Here is a 15430-nt window from a genome sequence, read left to right as displayed (position 1 = left end):
AACATGTCAAATTACATGATGATACAGTTATTGATGTCACAGGTGAACTAACAAGACCTGCACTACCTATAGCTATGACTGGTCTGCTTCAGTTCGCAGATTAGGAAATTGCTACAGATTAATATCCTAATTTCAGAAGGCATTTGACAGTATCTTTTATATTATGACTTCATGACCAGCTAGATAAATGTATTATCATTGGTATTGTGTAGGTTTGTGAAACAATTTACCTGGTATCAAGTAATGAATTGGTATTAAGCTGGAAGGAGGTCACTAGTATAGGTAGTAAGTTTCAGGCTAATACTCTTCATTCTCCTAATGTAATAGAATTTGCATGAAGCTGAGATATGATAACTTTATAAGAGAAGGTAACTGAGAAAAGATGACCAATTTTATTATAAAGCACAGTCTCTGTCATGAAGGACAAATGAAATCTAATGGACTTGTGTTTTCCTAATATTCCTCAAAAAACTAATGTATACACAAACAAATGATCATACAGATATAGAACTGTAGAGAATTGACTTAGCCACAATATTTATGAGGACTCAAAAGTTTTAGTAAATTAAGTGTAATCAATGATAAGACGTGCCTTCCAGAAAAAAACAAAACCTGACATCTAAGTCTGCATCTATAGAAGCATAGATACTTCTAGAGATCTGAATTTCTGTAATCATTTTGAAGCCCCATGTCTTAAATAAGACATTGACAAGTAGAGAGGATTAATTTGACGCATTCATTTAAGAACTAGAGCTGTGTCTTCCTGCAAAATGGAAGAGTTTGTGAATATGATTGTCGCTTTCAAATATCTAAAAAGCTATTGCAGGAAAAAGGAATTGCATTACTCTTCTTTTTGTTCTTCCAAAGTGCAAATCAAGAGCAATAGTGGAAGTTATAGAGAGATAGATTATGGTTCAGCGTAAGAAAGAAATCCCGTTTGACTTAGCTCTTTCGTAGGACAGAATGAACTCTTTTGGAAAGTAGCAATTTTGTTCACATGGGGAAAATTTAATCAGAGACTGGATGAACACTTTAGATTGATTTATATTAGCATTTTTCGCTGCATGTCCTGCAAATTACCACCCTTGTAAGATATTTTGCAAGTTTCTGGGTCAACCAGCTTTGAGAGATATTACAGAGTATGTTGACCTCTTGAATATTTACAATGTGCATCAGCATATTAGAGACTCTGAAAGTTCCACAGTAAAGAAAGCTGTTTAACTTTGTGTAACCCGGCATTTCCCAATTTGTTTAAGCTTCTCAGTTTTTCACATATCGTGGAACAAATATGCTTCAGAACACACATTGGGAAATGCACTTAAAGGAGGTGAACCAGATGACTTTGATTCCATGAAACTATTTTCTCCATATGTATTGACAGGTTATTTTATAAATTCACACACATACATCTGTGTGTTTGTGTTTGTGTGTATCTATGTAGCCGAGGGTGGGTTTTAAGGCTTATTTATAGATAGGGGACAATTTTGAAAGAGTTTTTATGAAGGCTGATAAATTAATAGCATGATGAATAAATACTCCTTTAAGAATCTCAACTGCCTCAAGAAAACTACAATTCTTAACTTTCCATAGAGATGTCATGAAAGCGAAATGTATTTGTCACTTATCAACAACCACTCATCAACCTGAGAATAAGGCTAAAGCTCCAGAACTTTTCTTTCTTCTTTTTTTCCCTTTCCCTCCCCTGCCATTTAGGCAAAAAGCCAATTTCTTGAAAGTGGTACAGGAGGGGATGTGAGCAAATACAGCGTAATGATTGAGCTACAATTTAAGCATCTGGTTTTATTTATGTGCAAGCACCGTGCACAGAACTTAATTAATATGACTGAAAAAAAAACCATGTGTCTATTGAAATGTTAGGTAATGCCTCACATATGTGTGTTTCTCTTTCCTAAACACTCCCCGATCCTGATCTTTTTATCACACCTTGGAGATTCAGTTTTGTGCAAGATTTATGAACATGCAGTTTTTCTTCCTCTTCTGACTTTCTATTTTTCTTTCCCTGTAGTTTTATATCTAGAAAACTACTACTTTGGCAAGGGTTGAGGACTGAGTCACGGACGTGCCCTTACTCACGTCTTCTGTAATTTGAAGGCAGAATCTGAAGCAAATTCCAACACAGCTGTGAGAGGCAGCCCGTTTTTGTTCTTAAAATGCTAACTACACACATTTGCAAACCAGCAAAGCTATTTTTCTCCTTCCTTTGGAAGGTGTTAAGGCTAAAAGGACATGTAGACAGGAGACAGCAAGGAGAGTCCCTTTCCTCTCTCTGTTATAGAACTTCTATTTATTTTTAGCGTTTATTTTTTCACTTGTGAATGACATGATACTGACCTGGAAGAAACATTGCTTCTAGGATATGTAGCTGATCTCCTGCTACTGTCCCTATAGTCCACCGAAAAGTTAAAAGGCTGCAATTCTGATCGTCTTCTCCAGGAGAGTTTTTATAGCCAGTGATATCGAGCTTACATTTTAACTTTGTTTTCATTTGTTTGTTTTTTAATAAACTTGGTTATTAATGTCATAGTTCATCAATAGCCTACCAGGTACAAAAATCATCTAGTAAAATAAAGCAAAATCTATGGTAGTTATATTATTTTCAAAACTATTTTTTGGCAGTCTCATTGTGTTGCCCAGGCTGGAGTGCAGTGGTGTGATCTCGGCTCTCTGCAACCTCCACCTCCCGGGTTCAAGCGATTCTCCTGCCTCAGCCTTCCAAGTGGTTGGGATTATAGGCACCTGCCACCACGCCCAGATAACTTTTGTATTTTTTAGTAGAGATGGGGTTTCACCATGTTGGCCAGGCTGGTCTCGAATTCCTGACCTCAAGTGATCTGGCCACCTCAGCCTCCCAAAGTGCTGGGATTACAGGTGTCAGCCACCGCACCTGGCTCAAACCATGTTTAAGTTAGCAGAAGCCATTTTTAAAATAAAATCTCTTGAATCATTGTAATTTTTTTAAGAAGAGAGAAGAAAAAATAATAAATGAAGATAGTTGTGTTGGTGAAACTGCTCCTCTTCTGTATGCAACAGTCCTTGAGGGGCCTCTAAAGTACCTCCAGAAGTCATTGTGACAAACACTTCTCTCAAATGCAAGAAATCAGAAGAAAGACCTGTATACATAAAAGAAGGATAAAACAAGGGTAAAGCATTTCTTTGTGTTGAGAACTTTCCAAATCTTACCTTCTAGCTATTTTGCAATAGATTATAAATTATTGTTAACTGTAGTCTCCCTACTGTGCTATTCAATACTGGAACTTATTCCTTCTATCTGACTGTATTTTTATACCCATTAACCAATGCCTCTTCATTCTCACCTCTCCCACTACCCTTTCCAGCCTCTGGTAGCCACCAGAGACTATTTACTACCTCTATGAGATCAACTTTTTAGCACCTGTATATGAGTGAGAACATGCAATATTTGTCTTTCTGAGCCTGGCTTATTTACCTTAACATAGTGTCCTCCAGTTCCATCCATGTTGCTGCAAATGTTTCTTCACAGGAAACGTGGTGTATATATACACACGAGAATATTATTCAGCCATAAAAAAGAATACAACCCTGTCATTTGCAGGAACTCTTATGTTTAGATATCTGTACTTTCATGTTCATTGATGGACACTCAGGTTGATTTCACAGCTTAGCTATTGTGAATACTCCTACAATAAACATGAGAGTACAGGTACCTCTTTAATACACTAATTTCCTTTCCCTTGGATATATACTCAGCAGTGGGGTTGCTAGATCTTATGGTAATTCTACTTTTAGTTTTTTGAGGACTCTCCATACTGTTTCCATATTGGTTTCCATAGTGGCTGCACTAATTTGTATCTCTACCAACGTCATTGTCAGGTCAGCATTTGCCATATGAAGTCTTTTGGATTATAGCCATTTTAACTGGGGTGAGATGATATCTCACTGTGGTTTTGATTTGCATTTCTCTGATGATTAGTGATGCTGAGCACCTTTTCATTTACTTGTTGGTCATTTGTATGTCTTCTTTTAAGAAATGTCTATTCCGATCTTTTGCCCATTTTTAGATCAGATTATTTGTTTTTTTGTTTGTTTTGTTTTGTTTGCTATTGAGTTGAGTTTCTTATATATTCTAGTTATTAATTCCTCATTAGATAAATAGTTTGCAAATATTTCTCCCATTCTGTAGGTTATCTCTTTGCTTTGTTTATTGTTTCCTTTGCTGTACAGAAGCTTTTTAGCTTAATATAATTCTATTTGTCAATTTTTGTTTTGGTTACCTGAGCTTTTGAGGTCTTCTACAATACCAATTAGAGTGGCTTAATAGGGTAAATTACCCTAAAATAAATTAAATTAAATTAAAAATAAATTACCATAAATTTCTTTAATTCACATTATTATTGGGCATTTAGTTAGTTTAATTCTCTGTGGTTCAATTACAAATTTTATTGAGAAATCTGTTTGCATCAATTTTGAGTTTATATCTGATTGTTTCTTAAAGGTAACCTGTGAGATTATAGTGTTGAAATGTTTATTTTTAATGTTACTGGCTACTATGACAAGCTATTCTGGCAATAACATCCACAGCTACAGTGGCCCACACATCCAAAATGGATGAGGGCTCTCTAACTCCGCTCCTCTCTTCATCATCATCTACCATTACTTCATTTGGCCAGAACAATGGAATTTGGCAGCATTATACCCGAGTAGACTGTTCTTCCTTTCATCTTCCACGTAATTGAAACCATATTGTATGGGTCACAGAAATAAAGGGATTATGTCGATTTTACCCCTTTGATGTTTGGCATGAGTTATCTTTAAGACATTTATTCAAAATAAGTGTGATATCTTGTGTAAGTCAGGATTCAACCAGAAAAAATAGAACCAGATAGATCACAAGAGATGTACTGCAAGGAAACGGCATACACGATTGTGGAGGCTGGCTTGGCAAGTCTGAAATCCTTAGGGCAGGCACCAGGAAGGGCAGGTTTGAACTCTTTTTTTTTTTTTTTTTGAGATGGAGTCTTGCTCTGTCGCCCAGGCTGGAGTGCAGTGGTGCGATCTCAGCTCACTGCAAGCTCTGCCTCCCGGGTTCACGCCATTCTCCTGCCTCAGCCTCCTGAGTAGCTGGGACCACAGGCGCCCACCACCACGGCTGGCTAATTTTTGTATTTTTATTTTTAGAGACAGGGTTTCACCATGTTAGCCAGGATGGTCTCGATCTCCTGACCTCGTGATCTGCCCACCTTGGCCTCCTAAAGTGCTGGGATTACAGGTGTGAGCCACCGTGCCCGGCCTAGGTTTGAACTCTTAACCATGAGCTGAAGCTTCTGTCTACGGGAGGAATTTCTTTTTTTTTTCAGGAAAGATGAAATTATCTTCCTAAGGTGTTTCAATTCTATTCTTAAGGCCTTTCAACTGATTGAGTCAGGCCTACCAGGATTATCTAAAATACTGTCTTACTTAAAGTCAACTCATTATGGACTTTACTCATATTTACAAAAATACCTCCACAGAAACACTTATATTGGTGTTTGGGGACTGTAGTCTAGTTAAGTTGACACATCACAGCTCTGTAGCTGGTTCTTGTTCTGCCTCTCTCTCTCTGTCTCTCTCTCTCTTTCTGTCATACTTAGAACTAGGATATATGAAGGATTTGGTTGGGGGGAAGGAAAAATGAATAAAAGGCAGCAAACAGGAATGCAGAATAATGGGAAGAAGAAAATTTGAATTTTTTTCAGATGTCTCTTCTTACAGCAAGAGCCCTATTTATTCTTGCTAAGGGAAAAGAATGTTTAGAGATCTTAGCTGCCACGAAGCTTATATCTAAGTGTACCACACAATTGCATTAATTTTCTCATCATTGCAAAATAAATCCAAGCTTTTCACATTGGCCTACAATGGCTTAGATGATCTGGGCCTTGCCTGCTTGTTAAGCCTTCCCTAATTTTATTAGGTCCTATAAAATCCAGCATGTTTTTCTTTTCCTCAAAGATGCCAAAGGTCTTCCTCAAAGAGCCTTTGCACTTGCTTTTCTCTTTGCCTTAAAGATCTTCCTCAAAGTATTTTCTCTCCTGGGCATTTTATTGAGTTCTTAGCTCAATTGTTATTAAATACTTACTCAGAGGCCTTTCTGGCTACCTTAGCTAAAGGAGTCTCCTCCTCCCCAAATTACTGTATCCTACCATCCAATTTCAATTTTTAGTGAGAAGTTGTATCTATATTAATCTTAGTGATTTCACAGATTTTTTTGGTTACTGCATGTCTTCACTTTATTCATGTTACTGAGAACAGAGACCCTTTTTTTTCCCTCCGCTAAATCATAGTGACAATAGCCTTACCTGACATTTAGACGAGGTTCACCTCATACTCGTGGAATAAATAGAGGCATCGCAATTCACTTTCCAAGTACAATCAATCACTCCTCCATATGTGATAGTTTTTGTCCTAGCTTGTACCATTATATTTTCTGGCTATATATATTGTTATTGTAAGTTACCTTACACTATTATTTTTGGAAGTTGTTAGTGTATAGTCTATTGATAAGTGCATGCTTTTGCGGAATTAATCAAGTGTCCCTGGTGAGGATTCTCATGCTCCAGTCCTGAGTGGAACAACATATATCAACGTCGAGAATTCTTACTGGGGACCACAAGGGAGGCAGATGTCAGAACTGTTTTCTGTGTGCACTGCATTCTAGCGAGAGGTGTGGCAGCTGCAAAGGATTGAGAGCCCAGAGAATGTGCCTTGGCTAAAAGTTTCTGTATTACTCCACCACTCTGATTTCTCTGTACTGTAAAATGTCTCCCATTTGGCATCTGGCTCATCTGAAACTAATGTGTCATGTGTTAGGATTATGCAGAGTGGTGAGAAGGCAATAAGCATCTGGGAAATAACGTCTGCTCCTAACAAGTGCTCAAGTATTAGATAATGATTTTCAAAATATCCTGGGAATGGAGTTGGACACCTATTCATTCTCTTATTTGTCCTTTTGTTTTGTTTTTATTTTAAAGAAACACTTGTTTGACCCTGCATTTATTTTAAGAGGTGTGCAATATGCTAACTAAAAATGAAATAAAATATAACAATCTCTCTTTCATTTTATACTTCTTTGTAAAGTGTGTATGACTACCTTGGAAGTTCAGGAAAGCAATACAGTTCTGTTGTTTTGTTTTGACATCTCCCTGGAATTCATCCAAATAACACTATAAAACTCCCATTTCAGTAACAAAAGCATGATTTTAAGGCAGATTTGCTAGAAAAATGCTCCTGAGGTGCATTGTCAGAGTCTGCTGCCCTGAGAATCTTCCATCTGACTGGGAGACACAGCTGTGAACTTGTGGAACATGTTGGCTCAAGGTTCATAATTCCTACTCTCATTATTGTTTCTAATTATGATATATAAACACTTGATTGATATCAACAACAGTATAAGGTCTGGATAGTGGTAACTATGGAAGGTGAGGGATATGTTAGTTTGAGTGTAGTGATCATTTTATTATATGTATATTTCAAAACATCAAATTGCACACATTAACTATATACAATTCCTGTTTACCAGTTATACCTCAATAAAGTGAGGGGGGGATAAAGATCAATAGGAAATTCTTGTGTAGTGAAATTGTGGCAAGTTCTCACGGGTGACCTGCACTCTGCTGTTCTTTCTTCCACCTGTGTAAAGTACAAGTTTAAAGAGAATAAGAAGAAGCTGAGAGTGGCGAATTACCCATAGGAAGTCAGCACTCTTTCCACTCATCACTCTGCAGCCTCATCATCTCCATTCGTCAGTAGGCTCCACATGGCTTCCTGGAGGTTAGCAACTCTGGTTCCTTAATTTTGATTTGTTGCTTTGGCTCTTAAAGGGTGACAACTGCCTGAATTTTCATGAAGGTACATAATAAGCCTTATATGAGATCTTACTATAATTAGGAATATGATAAATGTATATGATGTTCCATCTGAGCATGTGCACATGAACACACACACACACACAGACGCTTCTATTATTTTGTGATAATTATAATATAAAAGTGATTTTGAAATTGTTTCATTTCTTACATTTTCAAACACTTTCCTATAGTTACTCTCTCACAACCCTTTGCTAATAGGCCATGTATGGTACTCTGTTCTGCTACTGGAGATTAGTTTAGGAATAAAAATTAACGGCCATTTCTAGTGATTACATTTCAAATGAAAAAAATCTGCCTTCATTTTCAGCGTTAAAATTGACTAGCCTTTGTTTCTAGTCTGGCTTTCTACCAAAGTATTATTTTATGAGTGAAAAAAAATGTTAAGGGCTCAACAGTTTTCTCCAAAATGTGGAACTCTGGGGATAAATTTTCACTGCCTTCTCCTGACTGTTGTTTCTAAGAACAGTCAGTATGCTGGAATCCCACTTACCCCTAAAAGGGAATAGTAACTATGCCAATGTAAAATAGGAACCATTCCTTTGAATTCAGGTCAAAAGGTTTACTGTAGGGACTGGAAATGATGCAAAGTAGAACATACTGTACTTTTATTCATAAGGTTGTTCCGAAGGAAGATTCTACATTAATTTTGAAAATCTTTTATTACAAATATACTAACATCTTATATTGCTATACAGCTTTAGAGTTTGCAGTATATTCTGACATACTTTGATATATTCCGCAATATGCCTATGAGATAGATGGCCAGATTCTACATACATACACACACACACACACACACACACACACACACACACACACACACACACACAATCTTACAAGACAATGAAGTTCTTAGGATATCCTGACACCAAGGACACACAGAGTAAACAAGTAAAAATTTTTGGAACCATGTCCTCAGATTCCTAATACCATACACTTTCTGCTGTCAATTTCATGGTTACTTGCCACAAACTTTGTGGACTGGATAAGTTAAACAAAAAACATCAAATATGGCAATAACCCTCAGTCCCTAATAGAGTTCAGAATCTCAATTTCCTATTCATGTCTACTAGGTTAGTTACACATCAGAAGATCCTAGTCAGGATAGGTTTTAACCAAAATAAACAATTTTCTTCCACCCCTCCCTCTACTCCTCCACCATTGCATTCAGACGATAGAAGCCAGTTTTAGAGTTTAAAGCCGCTAATTACCAAAAGCCACTGGTTTAGGCACTTACAGACTTTAATCATTAAGAATAAAGAATTGCCCCGTGGGGAATGTGTTTTCCATGCATATGCTGTTCTAAACTGAAAACAAACTAGGTAAGAAAAATAAACAAACTGGGTAAGTGATTACTTTCTTTTTACTTTCTTCATATGCTTTTTTGTATGTTAAAAATTTTTTTTAAGTTGAACTTCCCATGACCATGAATTTTTAAGTTCTGTTCACAGCATTGTTTTTCACTTAAAAATTAAAAATTGTCTTTGTGTAAAAAATTAAAAATTTAAAAAGCAGAGTGTCTCTTTCCTGGTACTTGAGAACATAAAAAACCATATAAAAGTAATAGGGAGAAATTAGCTAATTCAGGTTTTAACATGTTAATAGAGGGGCAACAATGACTAGACCAGCTGTGCTATTGACCTAGGTCTTTGAGGCCTTTCAGGTTGCAAAGTAGCTATTATTCTCCTTAAGCATTTGCAGGTCAGGCATGGAAACTTTTAAGCAGGCTCTGACTGAAGTACTAGTTTGCATTCTGTAATTGCAGTAAGCAGAGCCAGCTGTGAACCTCTCGGGATCCCCTTATTGGACTAAGAATTTAAACATTTTGCTGAGTAGGCAGTAAAGTTTTCTTCTCTTCACTGCCACCCTCCTTTAAAAAATATACTCTTAATATGCTAAAAAGAAACAGGGTATGAAAATAAAAAATGAAGAACTTATGTAAACACAAATTTTAGTGCTTCTTCTTTTTTTTTTTTTTAAAGACCGGTTATCACTTTGTTGTTGCCCACGCTGGAGTGCAATGGCACAATCTTGGCTCACTGCAGCCTTAACCTCCGAGGCTCAAATGATCCTCCTACCTCAGTCTCCCAAGTAGCTGGACTACAGGTGTGCACCACCATGCCTAGCTTATATATATATAAGCTACTATATATATATATATATATATGTGTGTATATATATATGTATATATATGTGTGTATATATTTATGTATATATATATGTGTGTATATATATATGTGTGTATATATGTGTGTATATATATATGTGTGTATATATATATATAGTAGAGCCATGGTTTTGCCATGTTGCCCAGGCTGATCTTTAACTCCTAAGTTCAAGTGATCTGCCTGCCTCAGCTTCCCAAAGTGCTGTGTTTACAGGTGTGCACCACCATACCAGACCTTTAGTGCCTTCTTGAAGGTCACACACGTCATCATATGGAAATGAACTGGTACTATGTGTACTAGCTTTGTAGCAGCTGATACATCATAATCATAAATTAAGTATTTGTTGAATGGATTGCATGCTAATCAGCTCATTTTTTGCATAGAGTTCATAACAGAAATGTATCCAATGTATCTGCTATTCCAATAACTTTCCACAGGCAATGATGCAGTTTGTCTTAAGTCAGGGATACTTTGTGTGAAACCAAGAAATCAGAAGATGTAAATGACTTAAGGCAATATTATCACCGTTCCTGGAAAAACACTACTGTCTATGTTTGTGATAGCAAACAAAAAAGCATTACCTTCCTTAAGTGATGAATATGAACATTTTTAGTCATATATCTGGTGCCCTTAGATGACCAGTCAGATCAGATTCCATGTCTTTATGAAAAGATGGTGTTCTCGTGTCTTGACTCTGATGGAACAAGCTGCTTTTCCAAAGTTATTCTGCAGGTGGTGGATTCAGTAACCATTAGCTGGCATTCTCCCTTACGAGCCTCAGGTAATCCTGTGTGCACACCAGGTTTATGGACCGAATGAGTACCACAGTGGTTTATAGACCCAACAAAAACTGTTTAAATATCTGGTGGTGCTTTACAAATATCTTCATCCCAGGTTTTTCAAATCTCCGCTGGAATCTATGCAGCCAAATGTGCAGTTGTTCTGTAACTGATGGTCGCCTGGATATCGTTTGATAAAAGTGTAAGACAGGTTTTTTTGGTGTGTGTGATGCCAATTACTGAGGACTTGAAGATACACATCTTGAGTTATTACATATAAAAAGATTAAAAGGCTAAATATCTATCTAAGAAATATCTAATGCAACTATAGTCACTGTTCTCACTTCTCCATATTCCTGTGAGTTTTTGTTCTGTTCCTTATTCTTAGAGTGTAAAGTGAATCATTTTAGGAATGAATATCATAGAAAGTAAATACAGGGAACAGAAATCTTAATGCATTCATTATTCATTCCTTTCCATCAATACTCTGAACACCTACAGAGTGTTCTAGGCTCATTGGGGAAACAAGAATCGATAAATCTCATTTTCTCCCCTTACTGACCTCATGATCAGTAGAAAATCAACCCGAATAATCTCATACTGATTCCTCCTTCCTGTGAGTCCTCATGCGTTCTGGAAACCTTTGGAGGGATTTATCATAGTCCATATTACTTAAGAGTTTGTGGGCATTTCTTTTATGCTCCTTGGTAGATGTTGAATGCCTGGAAGGCAAAGACTTTGTTTTCCCTATCTTTATATCCCTGGTTCCCAGTGTAGTGGTTACTCCATGCTATGTGCTTAACACATGTTTTTAAATAAAAGGTTCAATGGTTTTGCCATTAACAATGTATAAGACTCTTAGCTAGTAATTTTGTATCTTTGGGGCCTGTTTTCTCATCTGTGAAGATAACACATGCTATATTTCATGAAGTTATATCAGAATTAGATGCATTAAATTTTGCAAACTGAGAAGCAAAGCATTATACCAAGGTACAGACTTATTAAAATTGAATATGTGCTTTCATTTAAACATGAGTTGCCATTTAACTATGGCTGGTAGTTGCGTTTGGGGGATTCTGTTACTATTAGTGGAGGACTCAACAATCATATGCTCCATAAAATTGTCCTTCCTTACAGTGCTCAATTCTTTTTTATTTTTATTTTTTTGAGATGGAGTTTCGCTTTCGTTGTCCAGGCTAGAGTGCAATGGTGTGATCTCGGCTCACCGCAACCTCTGCCTCCTGGGTTCAAGCAATTCTCCTGCCTCAACCTCCCAAGTAGCTGGGATTACAGGCATATGCCACCTCGCCCGGCTAATTTTGTATTTTTAGTAGAGACAGGGTTTCTCCATGTTGGTCAGGCTGGTCTCGAACTCGCGGCCTCAGGTGATCTGCCCGCTTTGGCTTCCCAAAGTGCTGGGATTACAGGCGTGAACCACCGCACCTGGCCACAGTCCTCAATTCTTAAACATAGAGTTAAAGAGTAGGATTTCATGAAGCATACTAACTGCAGTTTATTCTTTAAAACTTTTAACCTCTGCCTTGTCCATAAATGTGAATTATTGTGGCATATGGTTTCATTCAGTGTATGATAAATATTGTATGTACTTTAGGAAGGAAACTATACGGTATATTTCTGGCTTGTCTTGGGGATGAAATAAATGGCCTCTGCAGTCATTTCCACCTCTGGCTTCAGTCATTAATGCATCCTAGAGGACCAGCTTTCTTTTAGCTATAATGCCAGCTTCTATCCTTATTTCATCCCTGGAGCTTTAGGCAGAAAGGGAACTGAAAAGTCATCAGCTTTTATTTTATGTGACTTTTTTCTACTCCTGTTCGGGTTTCACTTTTTTTTTTTTTCATTCTGCAGTTAGTTTTTCTTGTTGAATATCTAGGTTTTTATCTAGGAGGACACCTGGGGTGATTGAGATAATGCAGGGGTGTATCTGGTGTTTGGAGAAAGACTGTATGCTCAGGAGGCTGAGAGGCCACAGCACTTCTAGTGCCAAAAGTTCTGTTTATCTCATCATGTTACTCCCTCATAGTCTCCAGGAAGCTTGCAGCCAATCAGGTTTCCTTGTTTGTGACAGTTTTTTGTTTTTTTTTTAAACCTAGTCTTGCTCTGTGCCCCAGGCTGGAGTGCAGTGGCGCAATCTCGGCTCGCGACAGGTCTTGACTTGCAGTGTGTTAGGCACAGTAGATAAGCATTTTGTGAAACAGTATGAGTGGAAATCAAAAGCAATTTGATCTAATTTTCTCTTAGATTTAGTTATATCTCAATACCAACTTCTAATTCAGTTTTATTTTTGCTGATTTTCTAAAAAGATAGTTTTCATCACCAGTGTGAATTAGCTTGTCATTAGATCTTGGAGATCTTTGAGATCAGTGGAGAAGTTTCAACTTAGGCAGGAGAGTGGCTTTGTTACAAAAATAAATGTTGGTAATGGCTTATCGATATTGTTATTTGAGCCCATGTGTAATGCTTTCATTGCTATAGAAATATTCTGTTGTCTCATTTTAAAGAAACTATTATTTTGCTTAACAAATATTGAGTGTCTGCAATATGTGACATAAAGGAGGTGCAAAAAATACTTTAGACACAATAGCCATAGTTAAATTGCTTATAAATTGACTTTATTAAAATGTCTTACCATATAATCATTAACATTCATATCTCAAATATGTGTCAGTAATTTAAAATGACCTTTAAAGTCATGCTGATCAGTAATTGTAAAAAGAAAACAGAGTCATGCTAATAAGGTGAATAGATGTGACAGATTGATGTGTTGACATCAAGGGAGAAGAACTGATTCAGGTAACTAAGTCAAACTATTTGCTAAAATCTGAGCCACAGTATCTTATTTTTTTCTGCAGACTCTATCCAGAGCAATGATTCTTCCCTAGGGTCCATATTTTTCCTGAAGCTTAGGGATCTATGAAGCACATAAGATTGTGTAGATGTGATCATCTTTCTGGGGAGAAATCTAGAGCTTATACTAGATTCTGAAAGTAATGATCCAGTAATGTTAAGAATCATTAATATAGATTTTTACTTATAATTTGCTTCTCCTTTTAGGGAAGGCAGTGTCACAATTCTAGAATTAAGTTGAAAAGGCATAAATTATATACCTTATTGCTCTCCTTTCCAGCTGTATGATCTCAAGTTATCCAACCACAATGTTTTTTTAATATATGAAATGGGCAGATAATCCCTTCACTCCTAAGTGTCAAATGAGATAAGCTATATGATTGGCCAGAATAAACTATGAAATATTTGCAGACATAAACATTATTACTATTGTTTGGGCTTCTGCATGTGCCAATCCATGATACTATTTTGTTGTTGTTAATTGAAAATTTTATTCTATTACCAAGTAAATAAATATATATATATATTTTTTTATCTTTCCAACGTTGCCAACATAGTTTCTCAAAGAATGATGGTTCAGTTTTTCCATGCCTTTGGAGGCCTTTGTTGTTAAATGAATCATTGTAAGTATCTCATGTACCATGGCTGCTGCCTGGTTTACATCACAGTGGAGGAGAAGGGATCATCGCTCAAGGGCAGAGCAGAGGGTGTCCCTGGTCTTTGTCAGATTCTACAGAGGGAACTTGGGGGAACTAATTCTGTTTCCTTATAATTGAAGTCAAAGGTAGACTCAGTGAGTGAGACTGAGGGAGAAATAGAAAAGTGGAAATGAATGTGATTTGACATTAGATTATGAGTTTTAATTTCTGTCTTGCCATCATGCAACCTTAAGCAAGTCATAATTCCTTTAAGACTCAATGTTAATTTTTTTTAAATGGAGATTTTAAAGAATAATCTCACAAGATTATGTTAAGAATGAAATTATCCTATCTGTGGGATGAAGCTTGTCGACTATAAAGTGATATACCAGTTTAGATGTTATTAATTATTAAGGCATAGTCATTTGCACAAAATTCTAAGGTGCAAAATAATTTGATCACTCCCTTGGACTTCCTTTTGATGGGCTTTCAATACTGTTGTATTTATTCAAACATGTATGTAGTCTATATGTATGATTTACTGTTCCTTTGGAGACACAAGAAATATGTGGAATGCATCATTAGTTAAGAGCAAAATTCTCAAATCAGAAATTAGACACTAACTGAAAAATGAGAAAGTTTGGGAGAAAAGGAAGAGTCATGTGGTTATACAAAAAAGGGAGACAACCTGTGACTTCATTTTAGAGAACAACAGAAGTGGGAAGGAGATGGTGGTGGCAACTGAGACTTTCAGAAGAAAAAATTTCATTCTGAATATGGAAAAATGGGAAACCAAATGGTGCAGAAGTAGAGACAATTCTTGCTATTGAATAAAATAACTGGTCAGAAATATTCATCCAACTAACAAATAGTTTCCAGGGACTCTTCACTGAAGCTTACTGTGTAGAATTTAAACTAAGTAACTTAACAATTGAGAACATAACCTGTATGTACCCTTTGTCCCCTGCCCCCACTCCAAATATTACTGCTAATTAGAAGCACATGTTGAAGGAAAAACTCTAATAAGACATTCCAGTATAAGATCTGGGTTTGCTTTAAATCCCCCAAGTAGCCTA

The 15430-nt window shown here is 36.6% G+C and overlaps 1 protein-coding gene across 2 annotated transcripts in view; it reads left to right on the top strand.

The window, feature by feature from the left end:
- The window catches only part of P3H2 (prolyl 3-hydroxylase 2), a 165425-nt gene that overhangs the window by 70208 nt on the left and 79787 nt on the right, over window positions 1-15430 (top strand). The window contains exon 1 of one of the 2 annotated variants that reach the window (XM_055381188.2): window positions 7780-7803. The exons of the other annotated variant lie outside the window; for it this stretch is intronic. The gene's annotated coding sequence lies outside the window, so the exon portion shown is untranslated. Of the gene's footprint in view, window positions 1-7779; window positions 7804-15430 lie in introns of those variants that run through there. 2 annotated transcript variants of the gene reach the window in all.

This window comes from Gorilla gorilla, chromosome 2, assembly GCF_029281585.2.
Source record: "Gorilla gorilla gorilla isolate KB3781 chromosome 2, NHGRI_mGorGor1-v2.1_pri, whole genome shotgun sequence".
Classification (NCBI taxonomy): domain Eukaryota; kingdom Metazoa; phylum Chordata; class Mammalia; order Primates; family Hominidae; genus Gorilla; species Gorilla gorilla.
Note: the sequence above shows the minus strand (reverse complement) of the source record. Positions and strands in the feature narration are given on the sequence as shown.